Source organism: Chenopodium quinoa, unplaced genomic scaffold (genome assembly GCF_001683475.1).
Source record: "Chenopodium quinoa cultivar QQ74 unplaced genomic scaffold, ASM168347v1, whole genome shotgun sequence".
Lineage (NCBI taxonomy): Eukaryota > Viridiplantae > Streptophyta > Magnoliopsida > Caryophyllales > Amaranthaceae > Chenopodium > Chenopodium quinoa.
The window spans coordinates 3,625,652-3,632,671 of record NW_018744239.1 but is presented as its reverse complement, the minus strand read 5'-3'; positions in this window follow the sequence as shown (position 1 = coordinate 3,632,671).

The following is a 7,020-nucleotide window of genomic DNA, read 5'->3' as shown; positions in this document are numbered from 1 at the left end:
TAATAGAGGGTATGTACAATTTGTTGGATGATATGTATTATTTGATGGAGGATATGTATAGTTTGTTCGATGACACGAAGTATGTTTGTAGTATTTGATGGAGGATATGTACAATCTACTAAAGGATATGTATTACTTGATAGAAGATAGATACAATTTGTTGATAATATGTGGTATTTGATAAAGAATATGTATAACTTGTTAGAGGATATGTGTTATTTGATTGAGGATACATACAATTTATTAAATGTTATATATTATTTGAGGGAGGATATGCACAATTTATATATGATGTGTATTGTTTAATAGAGGGTACGTACAGTTTGTTGAAAGATATATATATATATATATATATATATATATATATATATATATATATGATAATTTGCCAATTACTACCGCAAGTAAATACCACTTTGTAAATTACTACCGCAAATTAAAAAAGTTGTGAATTACTACCGCAAAAAATTTTAAGATGTTGCGATTACTACCAAACCCCCATTAAACCCAACTATGACATCATTATATCCCTTTAACCCATGTTTGACCATGGTTAAGGGGTTTAACCAGCCCAAAAAAAAAATGGGTTAGGGATATAATGACGTCATGGTTAAGGGTTGACCATGGTTAAGAGCTTTAACCATGGGTTAAAGTGATATAATGACGTCATCATTGAGTTTAATGGGGTTTGGTAGTAATCGCAACATCTTAAAAAATTTTACGGTATTAATTCACAACTTTTTTAATTTGCTGTAATATTTTACAAAGTGGTATTAACTTGCGGTAGGTTTTGGCAAATTTTCCATATATATATATATATATATATATATATATATATATATATATATATATATATATATTTATTAACAGAGGACATGTACAACTTGTTAGAGGATATGTACACTACTAAAATTCGGTCAAATTGCGACCGTTTTTTTACGACCGCCATAAAAACGATCGCAAAATATAAAATCTGCGACCGGACGGCCGCAAAATTGAGACCGTTTTTAAATCGGTCGCAGATTTGCGACCGTTTTTTGGCTATAAAACGTTCGCAAAAGTATTTAAACAATTTTTTAAATAAAGTTCATCTGAAAAATAATTCAAAATTAAATTAATTGCGACCGTTTCAGAAACGATCGCAATTTGCAACTAATTGCAACCGGTAAAACGGTCACAAAAGTGTTATTATTTTTATTAAAAAAATAAAAGTATATTAGTGTGCACCCTAACCCTAAAATATGTAGCATCCGCTCTTCTCCTCTCCTCTTCTCCTCTCTTTCTCTCTCTTCTCATGCTTCTCATATTCTCTTCTCTTCTCTTTCCTTTCTCTCTCCTCTTCTCACGCCAGAACTTTCACCTCTCACGCTCTAAATTTTCACCTATTCTCCTTCTCTTTCCTCTAGTGTTGGCGAGTCGACTTCTTCTTTAGGGTCTGTTGCTCTTGCTTGGTTCGATTCGTAGGCGGTGGTGTAACAAGTTAATGGTTTTTAAGGTGGAATTCGACTATGCAAACTCTAGATCTAGTGTTTTCATGGTCGAATTTGGCCTTATTAAACCAAATTCGAGGTGAATTTTGAAGTCAGATCGGGGTTTGAGGTACGTTTTCTTGTTTATAAGTTATTTGTTCGAATTTGATTTGATTTTTTTTTTGTCGAATTTTGTTTGGTTTTTTGTTCGAATTTTCTTGTTCAAGCATGATTTTTTTTATGTTTGATTTGTTCAATTTAGATTTGATTGTCGTTATTTTTTTTCTGTTTATTTTTTTTTAATTTTTTGTTAATTTTGTTCTAGGTTTGATTTTTTGTTACATTTTTTTCAGATCTTTTTGTTTTTTTGTTGTTAATTTCTTTTTTATGGTGTCGTTTTTTTTTTGTTATTTTTTTCTAGATTTGATTTTTTGTTAATTTTTTTTTCTGGTTTCTTTTTGTATTATGTTGATGTTTTTTTAATTGGTTTATTATTCGGTTGATATATTGTTTTGATAACACATTTATATACTCATTGTTATATGTTATATTTGAGTGTTTCTATTATATTTTTCTCTATATATTTAATCTTTTAGAGCTATATTTCTTTATATTTCAATGTTGCTCTCCTCGTGCTCTCTTTCTTTATTTTGTAGGATTTACGCGTAAAAGAGCACCTTTGCAAGCTAAGTGATCTAGGAGCGTGTAGGAGATTACGAGCCCAACTTCATATGGTCACATTCCAAGCTTGAAGTTGCTTTTGAAGGAGTATTGTGTAGAAATTGCCTAGCCTTGGCCTGGTCGTGGCTTATTGCATTAAGCTTTGTCCTGGTCGTGGCTCCTCTTTTTATGCCCAAGAGAAGCCTACCAAGATCAGTAGACACCACGGGTTGGCCGTGGCAAAGTCCCAGCAGCTTTGGGTAACCCGTGGCTATCACCTGACGAAGCGTCAAAGCCAAGTTTGAGGCGGTTTGGAAGACCTATTTTAGGAAACTTCTTTACTTATTCCTAAGGATATAAACAGGTTTTGGCTAGGCATATTAGACCACTTTTTGGACTCGTTAAATTGAGTTGAAGAATTCTACAATTCCCTTCAATTTTAGATTTACTTTGTTCAAGATTTCATCTTCAATTCCATTAATTCAAGTATTTCTTCTTTCCTATATTATTATGTCTTTTGATTATTTTGTTAATTTAATCATGAGTGAGTAGATTTATATTCTAAGGTTAGGTTGAACCCTAATTATGAGTAATCCATGATTTCCCCCAATTCCTTATTTAATTAGATTAATTGCTTTGTTTATTGAATTGTGCTAATTTATCAATGTTAGGATAGACGTAATTTGATATTGATTGAACCAAGTATTTTATTTATCAATGGAAGTTGAGATTAGATGGTTTGATTAAATTCAATAAGGGCATGAAATTCTCCATGGAAATAGGTAGGATGGATTGCTAGGATTGTATGGATGTTGAATTTAATGTCTCTAAATTGCATGATACCATGGAAATAGGTTTGATTGGATTTTAGAGAAGCCATAAATACTCGAAAGAGGTTTATTGGTATTTTCAAGGGCACGTCCTTCCTTTGAGTATTATTATTTTGATTAATTGGGGTAGGGATTTATCTTTGCATTATTCATACTAGTGGTGATACTTAACTCTGGATGTTTTTATTAATTGATTTATTTCATCTTGATTCTTCTAATTTATTTTGTTTAGAATTAGATTAGTTGAATATCACTATTGATTGGTTACTTGCTTAGTAGTTACTTGAGTTTAATTAATTAGTTGAACCATAGTCCCTTGCATTGGGATCCGACCTTACCTGTCCGTCTACATAGTAGTGGTATTTTTAGGTTATTTTGTTAGGTACACGACATGCCTATCATGTTTTATTTTGTGCGTTTATGTGTGTGTATGTGTGTGTGTGTGTGTGTTTTTTGTTCAATGTGGGTTTTGTTTGATTTTTGTTGTTTTGTTTTGGATTTTTGTTTGTCAAATTTTGTGGGTTAGTTTAGGGTGGTGGGGGGTAAAGGTTGTTAAGGGTGAGATGCCGGTGGTGGTAAAAGATTCTGGTGGGGTGTATGGCAGTGGGATGGGCTGGGCTGGGTAGTACATTAATTTTTTTTTAATAATTTTTGCGACCGCCAAGACAGTTGCAAATCTGAATTTTTTGCGACCGGCCAGAAAAACAGTCGTAATGAATAAAAATTTGATACCGTTTTTTAACCAGACATTGAAAATTAGGAAAACGACCGCTAAAAAATCTGCAATCGTTAACCGGTCGTAACATGAAAATTACGAACAGCTTGTTGCGACCGTTGACGGCCGCAAATACTATTAGCGATCGTTTTCCTTGAGACGGTCGCAAAAACCTTCATTTTTAGGTGTGGTATAACTTTTTGGAGGATATGTATTATTTGATGGATGATATGTACAATTTATTAGAGGGTATATATTACTTGATGGGGGATATGTATGTATAATTTGTTAGATGATATATATTATTTGATAGAGGATATTGTTTGATAGATGATATACATTTTCCTTTAATTTATTGTCGAGGTAATAGAGGAGATATCATCCATCGTATAGATAATATTATAAACACAATACATGATATCATTTAACTTATGGAGGATATCCTCCAACTTATAAATGATATCATCCAACTTATAGATGATATAATCTACATAATATGATTTATTTTATAAAAATAATTAAAAGGTCAATAATGGCGGAACTACCATTGAAGGTCCCGTAATAAGCTCATAGGTATAACATAACATGCTCATTTTTCAACCAAAATACATGTATTTGTTATCAAAACACTCACAATTCAACATACAATCACATAGGACAATCAATTTCAACAATTATACATCATACATGAAAGCCCCAAATCAATTTTTTGGGCATTTTTCGAAGAATCTGAGAATCTCAATCAATTATCAAGTCAATTCAAACATAAATCATGGATAAATATAATCAACAATCTTTATTTTCTCTCTCCTCTTCATTCTCTTCAATTCAAGCATTAATCATGGACAAATAAAATAGAGGGATTTAGCATATTGTTGAGGAGAGAGAAAATAGGGGTGGGTTAGGGTGAAGAAGGAGAGAGAAAGTGAAGTAAGATTGAGTGGGGGTATTGTTGTGATGGTGAGTGGAAATGAGGGTGTGAAAAATTGGTACTGCCGTACAAATAATAATTGGACTGGCGAAATATTTGGTCAGACTTGACTGACCCAATAGTTTGTCTATGATCAATTTTTCAATCAAGTGACTACATAAATTACTAGAAGATTATCTCTTCCAAAGAGTAAATGTTGAATCTCATATGCTGAAAAGCAAGAAGGATGTCTTTATTGTCACTTGAAGTATATTTTATACCCACCTATTTTCATAAGAAGTAATACTTTTATACCCACCTATTTTTATACGAAGTAATATTTTATTTGTTTGTTTGTTTTTATGATAAATAAATTAATAAAAGGGCCGTCATCCTTTATCTTATCCTCTCAAGGTATAAGAATACGGAGTAAAATTGTAGAAAACGTGAATAAACGACATCAATCGAACATTCGAACCATTTAAGTGGCAATTCTGCATTAGCATTCGTACTACCACATCATTACACTACAATAGACCTAGTTATTGGGCGAGCCGGGTTAGAGTTAGTGCGAGTTGGGTCAAAGATGGTACATATTATAAGGCCAAAAGTGGGCCAATAATAAACTGGTCAAAAACTAGACTAAGCCATAATTAGATACATACGAATACGATATGCATGTAATTTTTTTTAACATAGTACTATATTTTTTTTATGTTTTAAATTGGACAAATATTTTGTCCCTATATTGACCCTGCACAGTTAGGACTTTGTCCATAAAAAACCGTGTCCATTAAGGATCATATAAGCTTGGCCTTTACCCTATTATTATTGGGCTACTTTATCCAATAGTCAGGTCTACTCTAACTAAGTTTAATAAACTAATGACCATTTTAATATATCTATCTATTTATATTAATCTATACTTAGTATTTAAAAATATAAACAACAAATCATTCATATGCTAGATGTCATTACAAATCACTAAAATGTCGCATGTCCTTCTCCTTAGTCTTTCCTTTGTTGTATTCCCTTTTTAATAAAAATAAACATATTGTACTCCCTCCGATCTGTTCGTGAAAGTTCTACTCATTGCGCGGTCTCCAATATATATATATATATATATAATTCGGCTATGTATAAGTGAAAATTATAAAAAGTTGATATTTGAAAAATTTATAATACGAAGAATCTAATAAGATCCCATATGCTAAATTCATTTACTACGTATATTGAATAAGTCTTCAAATGTGTGGTCAAAGTTATTTTATTTTGACCCTATGAATAGTAGGTGAGTGGAACTTTTAGAAACGTAGGTAATATATTGTTTATGTCTTTTTGCATTCTGTAATTTGCAAATTTAATTATATGAAATGCATAAAAAGAAATGTGTCAACTAAAAATAAACTTTCTATATAAATTGATCTTGAATTAAAATAAAATAAAATTTTAATTAAAACAAACATATTACTCCATATATAATGTTAATGTCTTTATGCCCATTGTGATTTGTGAATTTGTTTCTTGTGAGATGTGGTACCAATATATGGTGGTAGCGGTAGCACATGCAGATCAATCATTTAATGGATGTAACCATGCACGACATACGATGATACGAAGTATATTTGTATGCATGTGACTATGTGAGTCCCAAACTGAACTTTGGGACTAATTCTAATAAGAAAATTTGCATTTTTCAATTATGAGGTTGTAAAATCAAACTCTATTAAGAAAGAGATAATTTAAGATAGGGATTCTCTAACCCTCCGCCCCCTTCATTTTCAAAATAAGAATGTTAATCCGAGTTAGATGGACATGTTAAAAGTTTATGCCCGATAAAACTTGGCCTTCTTCGGAAATTATTGAGCAATAATTGAATACTTCTGTGTGGACAAATTGGACAGAGATCAAGGCCCTGTTCGGTAGCTAGCTTATTGGGGGTATATTAGCTTATTTGACTAACTTTAGCTGATTGACTAGTCAAACAAGCTAATACAAGTGTTTGGTAGTAAGCTTATTGAAAGAGTTTATTCCACTAAATAAGCTATTTTTGAAAAAGCTCATTTTAGGAGCTTTTTCAATTAGTTTATTCATTAATTATTGTGAAATGACACTTATAACCTCATTTAATTTAAAATCCTATCTAAACTACCTACCCCACAATTAGCTTATTGGTCATTTCACATACTCAATCACCTTTAAGCTATCAGCTATTTACCAAACACTTTTATATAATCAGTTAATACAATAAGTTAGTCAAATCAGTTAATAATATCAGCTAGTCAAAATCAGCTAACTCAATCAACTTCAGCTTTTAGCTTTCAGCTTTCTCCCAAACAGGGCCCAAATATATATGTGGAGGACAACTACTTGACAAGTATTGCACAACTAATTAATTACCTTATTTGTGCAACAAATAATGAATGTAGTAAATAC